The sequence below is a fragment of the Tamandua tetradactyla genome, chromosome 12 (assembly GCF_023851605.1).
Source record: "Tamandua tetradactyla isolate mTamTet1 chromosome 12, mTamTet1.pri, whole genome shotgun sequence".
Lineage (NCBI taxonomy): Eukaryota > Metazoa > Chordata > Mammalia > Pilosa > Myrmecophagidae > Tamandua > Tamandua tetradactyla.
Window position 1 is genome coordinate 78,188,685 of NC_135338.1, and position 24,145 is coordinate 78,212,829.

The window sequence follows — 24,145 nt, forward strand, 5'->3', positions numbered from 1 at the left end:
CTATATTAAAGATGAACATTAAAGCTTGTTTAATGTAAAAAAAAATCCAAAAAACAAAATAGGGCAAGTTATCAATATAAATTTGTTTGAAGCAATTTCACACAGTAAAAGTTATTTGATAAGAGAATTTTGTGTTCTGTATTATGCCAGTGTCAAGCAAGAATAAAATATTGCTTAAATACTGTAAACTATATTCATCATTCTTCCCTATCTAGATGTTTTCTTCATTTATGATATCCTGAAAACAAAACAAAACACAACACTAAGTGTAGCTGTGAATATTCTGGACCATTTTTAAAACCAAGTTTTCTTTTAATCAAAGCACTTTCTGAGACTCAAAAATTATTTTGTTAGAATTCCTTCTGCTTGAATTGGCATATATATGAAAAATCACATTAGATGTACAGATGCAGTGTGAATGAGTTCATACAATGTGAATGATACACTTGTTGGAAAACAAAATTCTAATGGTTTTTTTCATTGATTTGAGTGGAACTCTTGCATTCAGAAAGGCTTAGATTAGCAGTAGCAACAGTTGGTGTTCAATGAAACCATTCTCCAGGTTTCCACCTATTCTCTAGCTGGGTTAAGGCAGGCTCATGGAGGTTGAAATGGCTAAGGTTGAAGCATGATTTGATAGGACTTCCATGTTTCTGCTTGAAAGACTATCACGTGTAGTCTTGGATACAGGTGCAATTAATGAAAAATAGTGGTTGAAAAAGTAATAGTTTCAAGAGGATTTTATAGATTATCCAGTTCAAAATCTTAATTTTATAGATCATAATACTGAGGTCTTGAAAGACTAGATACTGTCCGTTACCTAGTTACTGGAGTTCACAATTTTCAGTTAAATGATATTATACACCTTTTGAATGGACAAGTTAAGATTTCTCACAGTAAATTAATTTTCCTAAATTTTCTGTCCCTATTGAATTTCACAAGCAGACACCTTTGTACCTAGACACAGTTGAACAGTGAAACATCCAAAGATGTGTCATATTATCATGTGTCAGTTCAGTAAATGGGTCTTCTACTAGACACGTTCTTCTCAGTTCTTAACTTTCTCCCTTTCTTTTACCCCTTACCCTTGCAAGGGCTGATTCATTCATTCATTCAAACTTTTTTTTTTTTTGAGTTACCAGGTTCCAGTCACTGAGATAGGTACCTGGAATCCAAGCAAAGCTCTCAAGGAACATAAGGGGAGAGAAAAGTGCAAGTATAAGAGTGCATATAACAGGAATGTCTGAGAGGTGATGTGGTGGGGAGAGTGACCCAGAGGTGGGAGCAAAAACCCTATTTGAGGAAATCAGAGAAGGCTTCTCAGAGGAGATACTTGAACTGGTCTAGAAGGCAGAATGAAGGTTATATAAAGGGGCTCCAAACATCCTAAAGTGTTTAAGTATTGCTTGAACAATGGATTCATGTAAAGAGCGGAAGAAGATGGGGCTGGAAAGGAGGTAGGGGCCACATCTAATAACCTCTGTTCCTGGAGTCTGGATATTATCCATGGCAAGCCACTGACAGATTTAACAAGAAAGCAATGTGATCACATTTGCTTCATAAAAGAACATTCTGAGATAAGGAGAATAATGGGGGCAAAAAGAACCAAGGATGACAACCTGGGGAGAATCACATTCAAAGAGCAGGGAGAGGAAGAGGAGTCTGCAAAGGAGACTTGAGGGAGAGTAGCCAGAGACTTAGGAAGAAGTAGAAGAATGTAGGGTATGGAGCCAAGTGAGCAGTTTCCAATAGGCAGTGGTTAGCAGTATGGAAGTCTGCAAAAATGTTAGTTACAAGCAAAACTGTGTTTTGCATTTGGCTGTTCTGCCATTAGTGACATTAACACAAGCAAAGTGGAGTAAAATGGGGGCAGAAGCCTAATTTTAGTAGTTGAAGAGGGCCTTGGAAGGAAGTGGCAATTTAAGCACAGAAAATTCTTATAAATACAAGGGAACAAATTCAGTAGAGCAGGAGAGATTATTGACTGGAGATGGAATGATGAAGTGTTAACAAGACAAAAAAAAAAAAAGGCCTAATTTCCCGGTGCCTGCCCATGCCAAAAAAGAAAAAAAATATTGCCTTAGAAAGGAAGAAGGCAGGAGGTAAGGAGGTGTCCAGATTTAGATAGATCTGTAGGGGTAAGGGTGGAGGTGTAAAGCTGTGAAGTGTGTAATGGTAAATAATGATATCGATAATATTCACATTCATCTTCACACATATACAGTCCATCCAAAGTATCAATGGCCCATAACATTACCACATAGTTGTCCATTTTTAGAACACTTGTACCACTGCAAGAAAAGAAATAAGGAAAAAGAAAAAGCCCATACATCCCATATCCCACACTCATCCCTCCCATTGACCATCAGTATTGCAATTAACCCCAATTTTTTTTACCCCGCATTCCCCCTCTATTATTTATTTCCTATACTTATTTTTTTACTCATCCGCCCCTACACTGGATAAAGTGAGTGCCAGTCACCAGGTTTCACAATTGTAAAAACTATATATAGTTACACACAGTAAAAACTATATATCGTCTTCAAGAATCAAGGTTACTGGAACATAGCGCAACAGTTTCAGGTACTTCCCTCTAGTCGCTCCAATGTAACATAAACCAAAAAGATTATCTACATAATGCATAAGAACAACCTCCAGGAAAACCTCTTGATTCTTTAGTTTGAAACTTCTCAGCTACTCAAACTTTGTCTCATTTTTCTCTTCCCCTTTTAAGTCAAGAAGGCCCTCTCAATCCCATGATGCCAGGTTCCAGCTTATCCTTGGGAGTCAAGTCCCACGCTGCCAAGAAGATTCACACCTCTGGGAGACATGCCCCAGGTAGGGGGGAGCACAGAGAGTTCACCTGCCATGTTGGTTTACAGAGACAGCAAGCATTAACATTTAGTGCATAATTACCATGTGCCAGGTACTCTTCTACATGGAACTAATTTTGCTTCAAAAACATTAGTTAAATATAGGGAGCGAATCAGATAATGAAAGCTTAGTTTCTTTCAATAGTTGGGAATTGAACATTTTGATGTAGCCTAAAAACAAGTGTTATTACCAAGTAACGTATGCAACAGTGACTTTACCCCACCATATCTGACCCTCTTTTCATCCAGGCACTCAGCTTAATCCTGATCCAGGGGCATGCTGAGTAATAGTGTTTTTACATTTTTTTTTTATTATTACATGGGCAGGCACCAGGAAACGAACCTGGGTCCTCTGGCATGGCAGGCAAACATTCTTGCCTGCTGAGCCACTGTGGCCTGCCCATGTTTTTACACTTTAATTAATCTGTTGTAACTCCCATTAATAAGAAAGCTAAAGAACCAAAATAGCCCTATGAAAATTTTAACATCACCGGTGTAGTAGGTTGAACAGTGTCCCCTAAATCCAAGCCTAACCAGAATCTCAGAATATGACCTTATTTGGAAATAAGGTCTTTGCAGACATAATTTGTTAAGCATCTTGAGATAAAATCTTACCAAATCTAATAACTGGTGTCTTTAAAAGACGAGAAGAGCACACAGATAGATACAGAGATGATGACGATATAAAGATGGAGGTAAAACCTGAGGGATGCGTCTACAAGTCAAAGAATACCAAGGCAACCATCAGAAGCTAGAAAAGTATGGGATCGTTTCTTCCTTGGAGCCTCCAGAAGAAACCAACCCAGCCAATACCCAAGTTTTGGACTTCTAGCCTTCTGAACTGTAGAAGTATAAATTTGTTGTTTTAAACCACCCAGGATGTAGTAATTTTCTATCGCTGCCCTAGGCAACTAATACAACCAGAAATTTACAGCAAGATGATTAAAAAAAAATGTATTAGTGAATTCTCTCATGATCATTAAAGAACTGAATTACTCTGATAAACTGTCCACAGTTTTACTGTGGCCAGGTATGACTTCCCCTTGAACTGTGAGCTCTTAAGGACAGGGATAGGGATTATTGATCTTTTATTCTTTCTCAAGGCCTGGCACAGTATTTTGTAAATAGTACAAGCTCAAAGTTTGTTTAAGGAATTAACGCATTATGCTGAAAAAAATTAAATTACACTTTCACTTTACACCTGAAATGAGAAAATCATTAGAAATGACTGGATCTCATTTTAACTAAAATAGTCTAAAAAATTTACTGCTCACTTACTAGATACCAAGTAATTTTTTTGGGAAGACACACCTGAAGAAAAACATGGGTCTAAATGGGAGACAATTAATGAACTAAAAGGTTTAGGCTATGAGTCTCCCAGGTGCTAATTCACACACAAGAATACATATTTAACATTAATGAACTAAAATGGCTATGAGTAATTTCCGAGATTCCAAAGAGGCCCTACTAACATCAAAATATCTTAATAAATAACTGGATAGTCATTTAGACATCTAACTAAGAGTAGATTTATTTCCCTCAAGTCTAACCTTTTTGGAACTCAGGGATTTCAGACACATTTTGATACATCAAGTTTTAAAACATTCATTTATTCAAGTTCTACTTAAGAGAAAGTAGAATAGCTAAAAAGTGTCTTCACATGTTATAGTGGTAACATTTTGCTTTTAGTTCTAACAAGAAAGTCTTTAATGATTTTCATTCCTCTTGGCTTATGTATCAAAATAAAGATAAATATAAACCTTTAAAAGATTATTTCCCTCCATAAAATACAACTGCAAGTAGTTTCCAAATGAAGCTCTGTAACTGGAGTGAATGAAAATAGAAGTAGCAACTGAATAAGGACCCAAGTTAAAACATCATAAAATCGGACATGGCTTTCAATTCTGGAATAATCTAAATGTCTTCAGCTTATTTCTAATAGCTGGTTAAATATTCTATAGTTGGGAGAGGGGTTCTATTAATTATTCCTGCCTATATTAAAAAAAGGATACTCTAATAATATTACTTACAAAACTATACTGCTATATATGATTGTATCCATAAAAATTTGAATATTGCTTGAATGGAGCAACACACAATATTCTTTTTACTGGCTTTCCTTAATTTTCCAAATATTTTATTCTAACGTGCCTTTTTCCCTTTATTATAGTAGTTGTGGGTTTAAGAACAATCATGCATAAAATATAGGATTCCCACATATCACCTTATTATTAACACCTTGCATTTGTTGTGGAACCTTTGTTACAATTGATGATGGCACGTTTTGATAATTGTACTATTAACTTTAGCCCATGGTTTAACTTTGGGTTTCCTGTTTGTGTGGTATAGTTTCATGGATTTAAAAAAATTTTTATTATTTGTATACCTGCATTCTAACATTTCCCGTTTTAGCCACATTCAGATCTATATTTCTCTACTGCTAATTATATGCACAATGTTATGCTACCATCAAATAGGAACACTGTTTAAAGAGTTTGTTGGCAAAGTTGAAAACCTGTAGGAGTATTAATTGTTCATGATATCATTACAGCTTTGTTATCAAGTATTACAAAGCCATAAATAATCTCTTTAAAATAAGACGAGGACCCTGATGCCAAATATGATTTCAATTTGCATGGCTTTAAATAGGTTCAGTTGTCAGTAGGATCAAAATTAACCTCAACACAGCAACTGGAGTCAACCAAGACGCCACATCTCTTCAGAGACAACCTACATGTATCAGTACTGCAGTTAACTGACTTTTACCTTTTCTTCTTTTGTAAACTAGTGACACATCCTGTAATAAGCAAGAGGACTAAGCAGATGACCTTGGCCTCTGAAAGCTGGCCCACACTCTCGGGCTACATTCGCAGTGTTTACATGGGCGGCTTCAGGTAGAAAGAGGATGGGATCAAAGATCTAGCAGGGAAGGAGGTTTCTATCCCGCCTCGGGGCTGGGGGCTATCAGTGCCATCTCTGCTGCCTTTTGGAGACGACTCGTTCCAGACAAAACAGGGGCGACCAAGTCCCAGCACGTTTCTCGGGTGGGTGGACAAGGGGGCTCTCCAACCCTCCTAAAGACTAAGGAGGTTTCCGGAAAGTATCTCCTCCGCTTTCTGTTGCATCGCTGACAGCCCGGCTCGGTGGCAGAATTGCTTCTCCGGCCTAGTTCCAAGATGGCGACGGAACATCGAGAGGTTCAGCGTAGCCGCGGGATACCTCCTCTTCCCAGCGATCCCTGCGCCGGCGGCGATTGCACTGAGGTGTGTGTGTGTGTATGTGTGTGTGTGTGTATGTGTGTGTGTGTGTGTGTGTGTGTGCGCGCGGCGGACGGCGGCAACCGGAGCGGGCTAGGAAAGACGGTGGGGTTGGGAGAGGCTGCGGCGCGGAGCCCTCCCGCCTGCGTCCCGGCCCCGCCCCGCGTCCCCGCGTCCCCGACCGGAGCCTTCTCCAGGCCGCGGCGCGCGCAGCCTGCCGGGATACTCAGCCCGCCCATCCAGTCCTCCCGGCTTGCGCTGCGGCCGCGAGTTCTGTGTTTCTCCCAAGATGGTGGCGCTGGGCTCGGGGTGACTGCAGGAAACGACAGGGCACCGATAACCCGCCCTCCGCTCGCTCGCGCACCCCGCCGCCACGTAGCCAGCCACCGGCCCGGCGCCCGACAGCTGCCGCCGCTGCCGCCTTCTGCTTCGCCTCCGCCGATCCGGTTCTTTCGGCCGCGGGCGGCGGCGCCTCCTTCGGCTTCTCCTCCCGGCGGTCTCTGAGCGGCTCGCGGCCTATCCCCGGCCAGTCAGGCCCGCAGCCCCCCCGGTGTGGACAGGCAGCGGTAGAGCAACAGCTGGCGACGAGCGTGGGGTCCTCGGCGTCCCTAGCCACTTTGCCGGCCTCGGCCTCCAAAGAAGGAAGCGCGGGTCCCGCATGAGCCCCGGCGGTGGCGGCGGCAGCGAAGGGGAACGAGGCGGTGGCGGGCGGAGGCGGCGGGCGGAGACGGCGGGAGAGGGCGACGACGACCAGTGAGTCGGCTGCCGCTACGAGGTCCGCGGCCCAAGCGCGGGAGCGACGGCAGGTCAGTGTCTTGTCAGAGGCCTAGCGGGTGGGCCAGGCGGAGTGGGGCGCGGCCTTCTTTCCTCTGTCCTCTCGGGCTGAACCCTCCACCTCTCGCCAGGGTGAGTATTTGGGGGCGCGTAGTCTCGGGGGGCCGGTGCAAGAATTAGGCCCCTTCTGGCAGAGCTTGCTGCCTCTGTAACTGTCAGTCCTGATTGCGCGGAAGGGAGGGTTTTGTTGCCTGAGGGTACAGGAGCGAGCCTGGGGTGGGGCGTCCAGGACTGCAAGAGCAGGCCTGGCTCGCTGAAAGGCCGGCTGAGCCAGGGTCCAGGTCAGGAAAGAGCTGTCCTTTCCCTGCCAAGGGAAGCGCTCTCGATGTTTTCGAGGTCTTGGACTCTCTTGGTGAAGAAATCTTCAGGCGTATGCTTGGTGAATTGGGGTTTGGGGAGGTGGACTGATGGGAAGGGAAGACGACGGAGGAACTGGCGTGTCAAGCCTCAGGGTTGCGTTCACAGACTGTTCAAGTGTTCCTCGTTGCCAAGATTCTAAAGTTGAATGCGAGTTAGTGGGTTTGCCAGAGAATGTATTAAATGCAGACCTGCAAATAATTGCTCCCCACCCCCTTTTTTCTTTTTCCTTTTAATTGAGAGAATGGGAAGGGAACTTTGCTCATTTTGGTGTGCAGGTTTTGATTGGAAAAGCCAAAATCGAATACGACAAATGCTTTAGGCCATTAGGGTTTTAAAAATAGATGTAGTACAGACATTGTTTGGTTAAGTTTAGCGTCCTAGAAAGATAATTTAGTCTCTAAATTTTTAAAAACTTCTTATGGGTGTGCTAAAATAGAGACAATACAGAATCTGATTAGAATTCTAATTAAGTGGCTAAAATGCTGTTAATAAAGTAAACTAATAGCAGATGGGATTTATTGTCCAAAGTTAACCCTCGGTGATGATGAAATATGAATTTAACCAATAATTTTACATCATTCCATTTCCTGCAGTATTTGAGAGAAGCAACTAATTATCCAGACATTTTGGGGGTGGGGAGAAGGAAGGTGAACTAGAAATGACCTAAAGTTTAAGAAGTACAAGCATTAAAATGTTACATGTTAAACACACCGCAGGTGCACAATAAATTTTGTTGAATTGACTGGACAAGTGGAATGAGAAGTGTTCTCACACCTCTGACTAGTAAGTACCCTTACTTAAATTATTTTCAAGCCATGAAATAAAATCTACAACTCAGGAGAAAAGAAGAGAAGTTTTGTCATATGCATGAGAGAGCTTTGGAATTAGACCCCGACTCTTAAGTCTAAGGTATATATAGCATTTTTAATGAGATGAATGCAATATTAATGATGCTTTTGAAGAGTCCTAAGGCTGACAAGAAGTGCTTTAAATAAACACTATTAAGCATTACAAAAAAGTAAAAACTTAAATGAATAACTCATTTACAAAATTAAAATGTAAACTACGGAAGTCTTACTGTGTCACTATTTATTAACTGTTGTGAGTGGTAGTATGTACGTCATTTTCTGGACATTGTCCCATCCCTGAGGAATCTGCCTATAATTTATAAAAATAAAAATATAGTGCTTTTATGTCTTTTCAGATATTATGTAAGGTGTTTTTATTTTATCTTTCTTATATTGAAACTTTTTCATGGCTTAAAATTAATTTCTTAAGTACGGGTACTTACTAGTCAGAGGTTTGAGAACACTTCTCATCCCACTTGCCCAGTCCCTTCAACAAAATTTATTGTGTACCTGCAGTGTGTTTGACATATAACATATTAACACATTGTCATCCCACTTCCCCAGTATACTTACTAAGATTTATTGGGTGCCTAAAATGTCTGTGACCTGTGAGATTTTAATAGCTAAGATTTCTGAAACTTGAGGTTATTTCTATTTTAATACCCTTCTCACTTTCCTTTGAAAAAATCCGAAATAATTTGCTGTTTTCAATATTGCAAGCAGTGAAATGTTTCAAAACTGTCTGTAAACTTTTCAATCCAAGTTGAAATGATGTATCCAAATGTTTCTTAAGTCCTTACTGGTTATGTTCCCCATGCACTCTTATATATAGACCTATAATAAACATTATATTAAATGCATATGCAGTTTTTAAAAAATCAGCTTTCTAATTCATAGTGAAGCTAAATTTTCCAAAGTAGCTTTTTAAATAAACTACTTGAATAAAGGTTGGACAATTTGATGGTTCAGGAAACAGAGTTTTGGTTGGTTTTGATAATTTTCACCCCACTCCAACTGTGAAGATAAAATATAATCAGAGCTCTCATAGTATCTGTAATGGAAATTAGACCCTGTTTTTAATTGTGGCCTTATTCCAGCAATCTCACGATTGGCAAGTCATTTAATCTTGGTGAGCCTCAGTTTTGTCATCTGTAAAATGGGATGGCTAAAGCTACCTCAGGGTTTTTTTGAGGATTAAGGTATATGAAATGCGTAAAACATAGACACCCAATAGATAACCTTAGAAGCTTTCTTAAAATGGTTTAAAAGCACCTTATATATAATTAATTGTATTGTATTATCCTTTTTCTTTCTCATTATTGTGAACTCACTCTTTGAGGGCAAGGACTCAGGTGTTTACCAGAGACTGTAACCCAGAGTCTGTGATAAATTGTCAGTAAATGATCAATTAGCATTTATTAGGTACCTACTGTGGCTACTATGAGCTGAACTAGGTGCAGGAGCGCCAGAGACTTAAGAAATGTCAGCCTTTTGGAAGCTTATAGTCTAATGATTTTCTCCATGTAACACCTTTTTCTGTGAAGCCCTATCATCACATATTAGAGCCTCATTCTCCCATGTCCTTCCAATCTTAGGGAAGTTCTGTGGACTCAACTCCCCCTCCCCCTGCCAAATGCTATGTTAAGACTTGTAAAATGTGCAATCTTTATACAACCTCTGGCATGTATATTAAATGTCTTGGTCCCAGCACACTACCCAATATCTGGCATGTTGTGTGCATGTATGTTGTGTGCATGTATGTGTGTATATTCATCATATGAATACTTTATCAGTTGCCTGTAAATGATATTTTTCTGTTATGATTATCATTCTTTCTTCTGGTTATAGATTCACAGACATTTTAAACTTGAGTCTGCCTATCCCTGAGATCAGCTACTCCACATGAGAAAATTGAAGCACAAAACTTCGAAATGGTTTTCTTAAAGTCACCCATAAAATGACAATGCTCCCATTCAGTGCTCTTTGCCTACATTGGCACATGTTCTGTCTTACCTATTAGGAGTAGTAATATTTGCTTTGTGGTTACCCACCCATTCTTCTGGAGATAAGTGGGTGTTTCTTACACTATTAAATAGAAAGCAGCTTTCTCAGGATGCCACCAAGGTACCTCTTCTGATCCTAACATTTAGTGTAAGGAAAGAGGCTTTTTTTTTCTAATAAAAGAAATGGAGTGAAATTATGTTAAATATAAATAAACAATAATTAGTGTTAATCTTTAGAAATATATCCTAATATAGTTCATTTATTTTAAAATTAGTTTTGTTACAAAGTTTAATACATTTACTGCAAAATTCAAGACACCATAGTTTTAATCCATATATTCTCATTATGACAATGTTTGAAGATAATTAAATTATAACATTGTTTAATGAATCTTATTAATAAATACACAATGCACCTCTTTGCCAGCTTCATTTTTATTTAATTCAGAAATGACACCCATGGATCTAAGTTATCTTTAATAAGTAAACGTCATCATGGATAGTGTTTTAGTTTGCTAGCTGCCGGATTGCAATATACCAGAAACGAAATGTCTTTTAAAAAGGGGAATTAAATAAGTTGCTAGTTTACAGTTCTAAGGCCAAGAAAATGTCCCAGTTAAATTAAGTCTATAGAAATGTCTAATCAAATACATCCAGGGAGAGATACCTTGGTTCAGGAAGGCCAATGAAGTTCAGGGTTTCTCTCTCAAGTGAGAAGGTACATGGCGAACACAGTCAAAGTTTCTCTCTTAGCTGGAAGGGCACATGACGAGCAAGGTGTTATCTGCTAGCTTCCTCTCCTGGCTTCCTGTTTCATGAAGCTCCCGGGGAGGTGTTTTCCTTCTTCATCTCCAAAGGTTGCTGGCTTGTAGGCTCTCTGCTTCTCGTGACTATGTCGTTCTTCTGCACTCTCTGAATTGCTCTCATTCTCCAAAATGTTTTCTGTTTTATAGGACTTCAGAAACTAATCAAGACCCACCTGAATGGGTGGAGACATGTTGTCACCTAATCCAGTTTAACAACCACTCTTGATCAGATCACATCTCCAGGGAGATCTTCTAATCACAGTTTAAAGTATACAGTATTGAATAGGGATTAGAAGAAACGGCTGCCTTTACAAAATGGGATTAGGATTAAAACATGGCTTTTCTAGGGTACATACATCATTTCAAACCAGCACAGATAGTAAGGCAAAAAGAAAATTGTTATATTAGACTTATTGTATTTACTGGTGTTTGTACATGAGGTTTAGCTGAAACTCAGTTATTATTCTTTGTAAGCCTTGTGATGGTAAACTGTCTAAAATTAAAGTTTTTAGTGCTTTGGGTGTCATCTCAGTGAGCAAAAGCCATAAAAAACTGTTGATGTGGAAGGAGCACTGACTTCAGTGACAGAAGACCTTGTGCTTATCTTTTCTCTATTGCTCTCAAGCTGGTCATTTAACTTTTCCAAGCCTTTGTTCCTTGCTTTAGAGGATTGAGTTTTTCGAGTGTAATTGTTTTTGAAAAAGCAAATTCATACTGTAGAAAGTGATCTTATAACTGATTTAGTGACTTGCCCAAGAAAGCATAGTACAGAGGTGATTGGAATCTTGCTTTCACGTTGGTGCTCCATTAACTTTATTTTTTAATTTTTTAATCTCCGTTAACATTATGAACCTTTTCTTAGATTATTTTGGGAAATATTTATTGTGTAAATTTATTAAAATCTTGACAAATTTGAAATGAATAATAGTTATTTTAATAGTGCTGCATTACTCAATATTATTATTGATCTGAAGTCACATTCCTTCTGTGATTTGCTCGGTTGACCTCTTGTGTCAGTTTGGCAGGCAAATCATAAGGTTGATCTGAAAGGTAAAGGGATTTTAGGGGACATAAAACCTTAACGGTTAAGATTTTCCTGAAATTTTAATTCTAGAAAATCTGAGCAGGAACCTCATGTAAAACATTGCTTAGGATTCATATAAAAGAGTCATATATGTAACGTTATTACTTAAACTCAGCACTTGTGCTGTATATAACAGCATGGAGGTAGTGAATGGGCCCTGAACACTTAACTCAAATAGGATAAGATCATCCTTAAATGAAATTGTTGTGTAGTCTAATGTTATTATTCTTAAAAGCTTAGTATGTTCTCCAAGTTGATCTTTCTATCTCCTTCGGGGTCAATTGAGGTTAACATAAAGATCCCTTTAAGTTATAGAAAGATAACATGAACATCTTTTGACCTTTCTCTTTGTGTTATACAGGCTTATAGCCCTTTTCCAGTTCTTAATGTATATCCATTTTATATACTTTCAGCAATTCAAGGTGTTCCTTTTCACATTTTAGATGAGCAATGCTGCGCACAACTTACATAGCTGCGGGCTGAATGAAGATACCATCGGTGCTGTACTTCCTCAGTCCTTTCGTAAATGACTGCTGTCTCCTTTTATCAGAAGGGATGGCTTATCAATTTCAGGCTTTTAATATTCTACCTCAATATACTTCCTCTTGAATATGAGAAAGTAGTCTGGGAATTGCCCTTGTGGACTATAATCCACCGTGCTAACTCATTTATTTTTATATTCTTTGGGTTGCAGAATAAATTCTTAATTTTTCCCAAATAAATATACAGAAAAGTACAAAGAATAATATAACAAATAATATAATAAGTACCATCTAGTATGGACAAATGTCACATGCTGTCATTTGCTTATACTATGTCACCCTCATTAAAACTGATGTTCTTTATTTTCTTCCCTGATGATACTTTTAGCACTGAAGATACTACTACAGATGTCTTCTTGTCACATTACTAACAAATACACTTTCCTGTCTTTTAACAGACATAAAGCATCATGCTGTTTTTAGAAGGGAAAGGGAAAGGATAAAATGCTCCAGCAGTGTTTCTATATAAAGCTGTTGGGTCATAGGGAGAACTACAGGTTATTTAAAGCTTGCTAATTATCTTAGTATTGTTTTTTTCAGAACTCTGTTGTGCCAGTGTGTATGTTTGCACCAGTACTGATAACATTACCATGTGCTATAAATAAGAATATTGAATATTTACTCTTGTAAATATCCTGAAGTTTGAATTTGGAAATTAAAAAAAAATCTTTTAGAGTGCTTACTGTATATGACACTTATACTAATTGATAAATTCTGTTTCACATGAAGAGTAACATTTTCCTTTTTTGGTTTTCTGAATTGAGCTGACAGTTCTCTATCGGTAATTGAATATATGCTGTTTAAGATCATTCAGATTCAGAATTTTTTACATTTCAAACCTCATTGTTGTATATTTGTTTAATAATTTTGCAGTGTGCTATATTTCAGAGTATCTTCAAAATGAAAAAAGTAAAGTCTTTTTAAAATCCCTGAGATTGCTTATCGACACCTCCCCCCCATCTCCCACCAGTAATTTGGAATTTCTAAAGAACCCAGAGATGATACCGAAATGAGATTCTCTACTTGTTGGAAGCCACATAATAAGAACTTAAACATAATTTAAGGGGGGAAAATAACATTCTAATATTGACAAATCATGTAAAATAAGTAAGTAAATAAATATAACTTACTTTTAAAAAAAGCTTTCAAAGGACCCAAGAGGAGGGGAGGGCTGAGGTTCACTTTGGAAAGAGATTTCTCTTCTCTTCTAATGCACAATGAGTATGGTCCCAAAATTCTACTCTTATATATGAGTGATCATACTGCCTGGATTTTCTAGCAGTTTCAGTTTTAAATATTAGATTGTTATTCCCTTAAAACATGAAAAATTCCCAGAAATTGTACCATTTTCAGATTCCAAAGAGTGTTGTATTTTGTGGTTGGTTGCCACTCTCCAGTCCTCAAATATTAATGTATAAACTTAGTTTTCAAAAAACTTATTTTTGAAAGTTAGGAAATACAAAAAAAAGAAAAAAACAAAAAATTATTTTAGAGGCTTCTATTGTTAAATATCACACACATACATAAAAGCAAATAAACCTTAAGTATATAGTCACTATGTAGACACTAAATAACTACAAAGTGACCTCCTTTAGCCAGCTCCATGACCAACAGAAATAATAGCAGCACACTCGAGAGCCACCATCATTTTGTTTTCGTTTTTTATGGGTATTGTTCTAGTTTGCAAGCTTCTGGAATGCAATATAGAAGAGCTGGAATGGCTCTTAAAAAGAATTTATTAAGTTGCAAGTTAACAGTTCTAAGGCCATGAAAATGTCCAAATTAAGGCATCAACAAAAGGTTACCTTCACTCAAGAAAGACTGATGAATTTAAGGGTTTTTCTCTCACCTGGAAGGGCACATGGCAGCATCTCCTAGCTTTCTCTCCCTGGCTTCTTGTTTCATGAAATCCACAGGGGGTATTTTTCTTCTTGATCTCCAGAGGTCTCTGACTGTGCGAGCTCTGTTGGTTCTGGTGACTGTTGGTTCTGGTGATTCTAAAGCTGTTTCCAAAATGGTTCTCTCTTAAAGGGCTTCAGTAGGCAACCCCACCTTGAATGTGTGGAGATGCATCTCCATGGAAACTATCTAATCAAAAGTTACCACCCGCAATTGGGTGGGCCATGGAAACCATCGAAAAGATTCCACCCAGCAGTATTGAATGAGGATTTAAAGGATGTGGCTTTTCTGGGGGGTACGTAATAGCTTTAAATAGCATAGGTATCAACCATCAATGAAGCTACTGCCTTATTTAAAAAAGATATTTTTTAAGTATAAAAAGAAGTAAAAGTTCCTCTTCTATTTCTAGCTAATTCCTAAAGTTAACATTTGTTTGCATTTGTATAAATGTATGAAAAAATGCCTGGAAGAAGTACAGATGTCTGTAGTATATTTCCCTTTTTAGGGTTTTAAAAGAATTATGCTATACATATTCTACAACTTTTTTTTTCTAGCAGCTGACATAATTGAATACCATAAAATTTACCATATTAAACTATATATTATAGTGATTCTTAGTATATACAAAGTTGTACAACCATCATCCCAGTTTACTTTTAGAATATTTTCTTTATTGCCAAAAGAAACCTTGTATCTATTAGCTGACATTCCCCATTCTCTCTTTCAGCCTCTGACAATCACTAATCTACTTTGTCTCGTAGTTGCCTAATTTAGACATTTCATATAAATGGATCATACCATGTATGGCCTTTTGTGTCTGGCTTATTTCATTTAGTTTAACGTTTTTGAGGTTAACCCACCTTATAGCATGTATCAACATTTTATTTATGGCTTTATGTGGCTGAGTAATACTCTTGTGTGGATGCACCACCTTTTATTTGTGTACTCATCAGTTGATACACACCTTTTGGCTATTGTGAATGGTGTTTGTTATTAACATTTGTGTTCAAGTATTTGTTTGAGTACCTGTTTTCAATTCCTTTGGGTGTTATCTAAGAGCTGAATTGCTAGGTCCTATCGTAATTCAACATTAAACTTTTTGTGGAATTGCCAAACATTTTTACACGGTGACTGAACTATTCATTTTACATTCCCACCAGCACTGTATGAAGGTCTGAGTTTCTCCACATCCTCTCCAATACTTATAGCCAGTCCTAGTGGATTAGTAGGTATGAAATAATATTTCATTATGATTCTGATTTGCATTTCTCTAATGATATTGACCATATTTCCATGTGCTTGTGGCACATGTCTTTGGAGAAATGTCTCTTCAAGTCCTTCGCGCATTAAAAAAGATTTTTTTTTTTTTTTGTATTTTTAGTTGTTGAATTCTAAGGGTTCTTTATTCTGGGTACTAGACTCTTATCAGGTAATGATCTATGGAAATTTTTCTCCCTTTCTTTAGGGTGCCTTTCTGTTTTAAATTAAGTCCAGTGTCACATTTCTTTTGTTGCATATACCTTTGGTGTCACATCTAAGAATCCGTTGTCAAAACCAAGGTCTTGAAGATTTACCCCTCTTTGCTTCTGAGAGTTTCTTGTGTATATTTTTGTTTATCTATCTTATATTCTCTACACCTCATTTTTTTTCTCTTACCAGTATATTAGGAAAATTTTTTCAGGTAAATGGCTACATGCAGTTCTACCACATTCACTTAAGAAATATTTATTGACTACCTTCTGTGTTCAGGAATTGTTCTGTGTGCAGAGGAAATAGCAGGGTATAAAACCAATCAAAATCCCTGCTTTTGTGGAGCTTACATTTTAGTGGGGGAAAGAGAAATGATAAACAGCATTTGTAAAATATGTGTTATATGATGCTAAGGAGAAAAAAAATAAGTAAGATGAGTGGGGTATAAAGTATTTGGGGTACAGGGATGAGTGGAAATTTCAGAAAGGGTGGACAGAGAAAACCTCACTGAGATGAGAGAGCTAGACTAGCCATGTGAATCCATGAGAAGAACATTTCAGCTGAAGGGCATAGTGAATATGGAAACCCCGAGGTAGGAGAGGGCCTGATGTGTTTGAAGAGCAGTGAGGTGGCCAATGCGCCTTTAACAAAGACAACAATGGGAAATAGGCTCAGAAAAATAATGGTTTGGTAAAAATCATATGGAGCCTTATAGATCTTAGTAAGGACTTTGACTTTTGCCCTTGAATCGAGTGGAAAGCCATTGTGGTGTTTTGAGCAGAAGAATGAAATAGTTTGATATGTCTTTTGCTGCTTTGTTGAGCATATGGATTGAAAGGTATTGGGGCAGAATAAGAGATACCAGTAGTAGGCCATTACAATAATCTAGGTAAGAGATGATAGTGGATTGGACAGGGTAATACAAATGAGGGTTGAATGAAAGGTGGTTGAATTCTTGATTTATGTTGAAACTAGACCACATAGGGTTTGGTAATAGACAAGATGTAAGTATGAAATATGGAGTGGAATAAAAGATGACACCAGCGTTTTTGGCCTGAGCAGCTGTGAGAATGGAGCTGGATTCTTTTCAATTATTGCATTAAATTATGCACCATTTCAGGTGCCTACTTCACTAAAAGACAATTTTATTATATAAGCTTAGGCAGAATTAAAAGGGGGCATGTTGGTGGTGGTGAGGAAGTAACAAGAAAGGAAAAGAGTGGTTTAAAATATGTGGGAAATTAGATCTTAATATTTGTCTGGAGTGAATCTGAGACAGAAATGTTTTCCATCAGTATTTGGAACTGAATAGGAACTAACTGAGAGTTAATGATATATTGTGAAACCTTTTCTTTTTGTGAAATTTAGTTTCTTTTCAATGTTTGCCGTTATAACAGTGATTTGCTGTTATTTCTTTTGGTAGATTTCTACAAATATTATTTTTAGGCCATTAGCATTTGTGCATTTAAAATTAACTAGATATTGCCAATTTCCTTTTTTTCTAACATATAACATTTTCCGTTTATGTAAAATATAAAAGCAGGAAAAGCAAATTTTTGCTGTTAAAAGTCAGGATAATGGTTATCCTTGGGGTGGGGTAGTGACTGGAGGGGGCACAAGATGGGTTTCTGGGAACATTCTTTTTTTTTTTTTTTCTTTTTTAGAGTAGTTGTAGTTTTACAGAAAAATCATGTAGAAAATACAGAGTTCCGTATATCCCCCATATTATTAACACTTTGCATTAGCATAATGTATTTGTTACAAATGATGAAAGACTTGTTATAATTGTACAATTAACTATAGTCCATCCTTTACATTAGGGTTCATTGTGTTTTACAATCCTGTGATATCTATCTTTTAAAAATATTTTTGTAGTGTGTATATGTATATATATATATATATATATATATATATATATATATAAAACCTAAAAATTTCCCCTTTTAGCCAAATTCAATTTAGTGCTGTTCATTATATTCAGTGTTTTGCATCCATTACCAAAATGTTTCCATATACCAAATAGAAACTTTCAATAATTTCAATGGTAAGTCCTCTTTCCCTATCTCTATTCTGGCCCCAGTAAGCTATATTCTTGTTTCTGACTCTTATGAAATTGCTTATTCTCATTATTTTATATCAGTGAGATCAGACAACATTTGTCCTTTTGTGTCTGACTTATTTCACTCAGCATGATATCTTCAGGGTTCATCCATGTTGTCACAAAGAATATTCCATTGTATGTATAAACAACATTTTGTTTATCCATTCTTTGGTTGGTGGACACTTAGGTTGCTTTCATCTTTTGGCAATTATGAATAATACTTCTATGACCGTTGGTGTGGAAGTATCTATTTGAGTCCTTATTTTCAGTTCTTATGTATGTATCCCTAGAAGTGGGATTGCTGGGTTATATTGTACTTCCCTACTTAACATTTTGAGGAACTGCAAAACTGTCTTTCAGAATGGCTGCACCATTTTGTTTTCCCCAATAATAAACGATGCTTTCCTATTTCTCCACATTGCCTCTAACATTTATTTTTATTTTTTTAATTATTATTTTTCTTTAATTAGAGAAGTTGCAGATTTACAGAAAAGTCACATAAAAATACGTTCCCATACACCACCTCCCCACTGTTGGACTTGGCATTAGTGTGGTACCATTGTTAAAGTTGATAAAAGCAATATTGAAATATTACTGATAACTGTAGTGCTTTGGTTACATTACATGTATTTTTCCCCATATACCACCCTGTTATGCCTTGTAATAGTGTTGTACATTTGTTATAATTTATGAAAGAACATTCTTACATTTGTACTATTAACCACAGACCATCATCCTTAAAAGAGTACACGGTAATATACAATCCCATGTTTTATCTTCTAACTTTCCTTAGCAACATACATGACCCAAACTTCCCTTTCTAACCGCATTCACAAACTTAATTCAGTTTTGTTAATTACATTCACATTAACGTACAACGTCACTATTATCCATTTTCATACATTTACATTCAACCTAAATAGAAATTCTCTACAAGTTAAGCATTCTCTATACCCATTCTATCCCCTGGTGTCCTGTATTCTGGAGTCTAACTCTTTGAGTTTGCTTACTGTAATTAGTTCTAATCAATGATCTCATACAGTATTTGTCCTTTTGTGACTGGTTTATTTCATTCAAAATAATGTCTCTAAGGTTCATATATGTTATATCCATCAGAACTTCAATCCTTCTTACAGCTGTTTACTCTTCCATTGTATGTTATACCACATTTTGTCTATCCATTCATTGGTTGGTGGGTGCTTGGGTTGCTTCTATCTTTTGACAGTTGTGAATCATGCCACTGTGAACATCGATGTACAAATGTCTGTTCCTGTCCCTGCTTTCAGTTCTTCTGAGAATAATGTACCTAGTAGCAGGATTGCTGGATCATATGGCAGTTCTATGCTTAGTTTCCTGAAGAACTGCCAAACTGTTTTCCAGAACGGCTGCATCATTTTACATTTCCCTCAGCAGTGAACGAATGTTTCTCCCTCTCTACATCCTCTCCAAGACTTATAGTTTTCTGTTTTTATAATAGTGGCCATTCTAGTAGGTGTGAAATGATATCTCATTGTGGTTTTGATTTGCAGTTCCCTTACAGCTGGTGATGCTGAGCATCTTATCATAGGCTTTTTAGCCATTTGTATTTCCTTTTTGGAAACATGTCTATTCAGGTCTTTTGCCCATTTTTTAATTGGGGTTGTTTATCTTTTTATCTTTGTAGGATTTCTTTATTTATTCTGGATATTAAGCCCTTAATGGATATGTGATTTCCATATATTTTCTCCCATTGAGTATGTTGTCTTTTTACCCGCTTGGTAAATATTTCGATTCACAGAAGTTTTTAAGTTTGATGAGGCCTCATTTTTTCTACTTTTTTTTTTCATTACTTGTACTTTGGGTATAAAGTCTAAGAAGCCATTGCTCACCCACAGGATATTGAAGATGCTTCCCTACATTTTTTTTTCTAGAAATTTATGGTCCTATCTCTAATATTTAGGTCTTTGACCTCTTTTGAGTTAATTTTGTATAAAGTATGAGATAAGGGTCTCTTTCATCCTCTTGGGAATGACTATTGGGTTCTCCCAGCACCACTTTGGAAGAGATTGTTGTACCTCAGTTGGATGGCTTTGGCAGCTTTGTCAAAAATCAGTTGGACATAGGTGTGAGGGTCAATTTTTGAACTCTCAGTTTAATTCCATTGATCAGTATATATATCTTTATGCCAGTACCATGCTGTTTTATCACTGTAGCTTTGTAATATGTTTTAAAATTGGAAAGTATGGGTCCTTCAAATTTGTTCTTCTTTTTCAAGATGTTTTTGACTATTTGGGGGCCCTTTACCTTTCCAAATAAATTTGGTAATTGCCTTTTCTGTTTATGCAAAGTAGTCTGTTGGAATTTTTATTGGAATTGTATTGAAACTGTAAAGCAATTTGTGTAGAATTGACGTCATAATGATTTTTGGTATTCTAATCCATGACCATGGAATGCCCAAGTTGACACCAGAACCTAACCATCACAGGCATTTATGAAAAACCCTCTGCTAACATCATATTCAGTGGTGAAATTCTCAAAGCTTTCCCTCTCTAACATCAGAACAAGTCTAAGATGCCTGCTGTACTACTGTTACTCAGTATTGTGCCACAAGGAGCTAAAATGAAAGACCTAACCGCATACATGGAGGAACTAGAAAAACAACAGTGAACTTATCCCCAAGCAAGTATTAGGGAAGAAATAACAAAGACTAGAGCAGAAATAAGTGAAATTGGGAACAAGTAAACAGTGGAGAGAATCAACAAAACAAAGTTGGTTCTTTGAGAAGATCAATAAAATTGACAAACCCTTTACTTTAGTGACAAAGAAAAATAAGAGAAAAAGAAAATTTCCTTAACATGGTGTTCTAGTCTGCTAGCTGCCAGAATGCAATATACCAGAAATGGAATGGCTTTTAAAAAAGGAAACTTAATAAGTTGCTCGTTTACAGTTCTAAGGCCGAGAAAATGTCCCAATTACAGCAAGTCTATAGAAATGTCCAGTCAAAGGCATCCAGGGAAAGATACCTTGGTTCAACAAGGCCGTTGAAGTTCAGGGTTTCTCTTTCAAGTGGAAAGGCACATGGTGGATACAGTCACAGTTTCTCTCTCATCTAGAAAGGCACATGGTGAACACGGTCAGGGTTCCTCTCTCATCTGGAAGGGCACATGGCAAACACAGTGTCATCTGCTAGCTTCTTCTGGCCTCCTGTTTCAGGGGACATTTTCCTTCTTCATCTCCAAAGGTCGCTGGCTAGTGGACTCTGCCTCTCATGGCTTTTTCGTTCTGTTCTGGTCTCTCTGAATCTCTTCATTCTCCAAAATGTTTCCTCTTTTATAGGACTTCAGAAACTAATCAAGACCCACCCGAATGGGTGGAGACATGTCGTCACCTAATCCAGTTTAACAACCACTCTTGATTACATCACATCTCCAGGGAGATGATCTAATTACAGTTTCAAACATACAATGCTGAATAGGGATTAGAAGAAATGGCTGCCTTTACAAAATGGGATTAGGATTAAAACATGGCTTTTAAAAGGACATACATCCCTTCAAACCAGCACACATGATAAAGGCCTTATATGAAAATCAGCAGCTAACATCCTACTCAATGGTGAAAGATTGAAAGCTTGCCCTCTAAGAACAAGACATGGATGCCCACTGTTACCATTGTAATTCAACATTGTGCTAGATGTTCTAGCTAGAGCCCAAATTGAAATGAAGCAAAATTCTCTGTTTGTACATAACATGATCCTATATTTGCAAAGTCTCAAAAAATCTACAATAAAGGTAATAAATGAGTTAACACAAAGCACTGTATAGAAGACTAGCCCACAAAAATCCTACTAGTAATGAGCAGTGAGTAAGAAATCAAGGAAAAAAAATCCATCATTATAGAAACTAAAAGAAACAGATATCTGGGAATAAATTTAACTAAGGACGAAAAGCCACCAGTACATAGAAAACTACAAAATATTCTTAAAGAAATCAAAGGAGAACTATATAAATAGCACTGTTCTAACGCTATTGCAAGGATATTTCTTGATTGCTTGGTAAACCAGAAGATTGATTCATTAAATCATCAGTCAGTTGATTGCATCTTTGGTTGATTTTATCTATGACCAGCTAAGGAGGGTCCCCACAGACAAGATAACCTGAGTTGGATTTAATTTAATTGGTTGAAGACTTTTAAGGAAGAAGAAAGAATTTCACTTTTTTCTTCAGCCAGCAAGACTCTCCTGTGGAGTTTGTCGAGACACTTCATCAGAGTTGCCAACTTCACAGCCTGCCCTCCAGATTTTGGACTCTTGTACCCACAGTTGTGTGAGTCACTTCTATAAATCTCATATTTACAGGTTATCTCATGTAGGTTCTCTTTCTCTAGAGAATCCATACTCATAGAGCATGGTGTTGGGAATGGTTCTTGAGAAACAGAATCTTAAAAATGGGTTTTTACAATTGGTTTTCTACTCTGATAGACTCAAAGGCATTAAATGACTCTGTTCCCAATAATCTAGCTGGCAATGACAGTCCATGATGTGAGTTGACAGTCAAGATATGCAAAATATCACCATTTGATTCTGCTAATTGTATGCTATATGATGCAAGGCTCTGTCTGGGTGACAGTGTTTTTAACACCTTATCAGAGTTCTTTGGAGGTAAGAGGTATACTGATGTTGGCTGGTGGTTCTTGGATATACTTGATACAATTATGAGGGAAAGGGATGAGCTGAAGGCTTCAAATTTACAACTTAAGCACCATATGAAAGTGTAAAAGTTTCCATGTGTACCCTGAAAGAAATTTTACTTCCTGTGGTCGCAGACTTGAAATCTCTGAAAACCAGACCCAGAGCCTCATTGTGCGAATAGCAGATTTATAATGTAAATAAAAATCTCAACCTTGCAGGGTGTCTGCTGTTTAAGTAAGGGCTTTGACTGGATAAGAATGGGAACCTAACACTTGGGATGGGGACATAGGGCTTAATGATGGCAATGGGGACATGGAAACCCTGGATTCTGCTGAGTCTTTGCTGGATAGAGCAGTAGTAATCCTGAGGAAACAGCTGCCTTCAGCCTGCCCTGAGGAAACAGCTGCCCACCCGCCCCCTTCAGCCTGCCCTGAGGAAACAGCCATCTATTTTCCAGCCTGCCTTGAGGAAACAGCTTAGAGGCCTCCAGGCCCCACCCAGAGGAGTTTGCCCTCCAACCTCTAAAAATGAGGTTAACCATTCAATGCCTGCTAAACCTGTACCCACCTCCCCTGGAGAAACAGCCCTCACTCGTCCCTCTGGAGCTATTAATCCTGTTTGACCAGATAAACTGCTGTGGAATGCCCTGCGGCAAGTGGCTTGAAACATACTTCTAATTCTTTTCATGACCCTCTCCCACCACCCCTCCTTTCTTCAAGAACTATAATTAGCCTAAAGTCCTAACAGGCCCCAAAAGGTGAGGTATAAAGTATGACTTATGAGGAGATATGCTGTACTCCAAAAGAACTGCATGAGTTTTCCAGTCTTTATAGAATATGTGTGGGAATGGATAGTAAGGGTATGAGATAAGGGTGAAAGGAATATAAAGTTGGGTCAAGCTGAATTTATTGATATAGGTCCATCAAGCAGAGATTCTTCATTCAGTGTTGTAGCTCTACTCTGTAGGCCAGATATTATTGTATGATCTGCTGTCAGTGACATGGACTCCTTAAACACAGTAGGGATGATCAGATTCCGAGTTGGCAAAAGTCATGTGGCACCAATTAATCACTATAGACAAGGTAGATGTGGCCACCATAATGGACAATAGACGCAAAGCAGCAGTCAGAATAATCTCATGGAGACTTGTGGCATCAGCTAGTAGATAATGGGGTACCTAGAAGTACAGTAGATGGGCAGTCTACTAAATTCTTGTTTCAGCTGTATTAGAAGAGTTTTAGGTCAAGTGAACAGAAGTCTAACTTGAATTACAGAAACAGCCTTTTAATCAATTCCCAAACTTGAGGCAATTTACAGACCCAGAGCCCCTTAAATGAGGGGAAGGCCAGGTACCCTTGGGGAAGGACCCCGTTAAACTGCCTAAAATTTAGGCTAGTAACGT

At 37.8% G+C, this 24,145-nt stretch overlaps 1 protein-coding gene and 1 long non-coding RNA gene across 10 annotated transcripts in view; one reads left to right on the top strand and one right to left on the bottom strand.

Annotated features, from left to right (window-relative positions):
* The first annotated feature begins 6,367 nt into the window (after positions 1-6,367).
* The window catches only part of UBE3A (ubiquitin protein ligase E3A), a 104,525-nt gene continuing 86,747 nt past the window's right edge, over positions 6,368-24,145 (top strand). For 4 of the 9 annotated variants that reach the window (XM_077123990.1, XM_077123989.1, XM_077123992.1 and 1 more), the window contains exons 1-2: positions 6,369-6,936; positions 22,280-22,378. The gene's annotated coding sequence lies outside the window, so the exon portion shown is untranslated. Of the gene's footprint in view, positions 6,937-7,202; positions 8,108-18,560; positions 22,379-24,145 lie in introns of those variants that run through there. The other 5 variants (XM_077123991.1, XM_077123986.1, XM_077123984.1 and 2 more) reach the window with 5 other exon arrangements.
* On the bottom strand, positions 11,858-14,607 carry LOC143652394 (uncharacterized). Its single transcript, XR_013160606.1, has 3 exons — positions 14,457-14,607; positions 12,534-12,605; positions 11,858-12,024 (listed from the first exon to the last, which is right to left on the bottom strand). It is a non-coding gene; the product is annotated as an uncharacterized LOC143652394 (long non-coding RNA).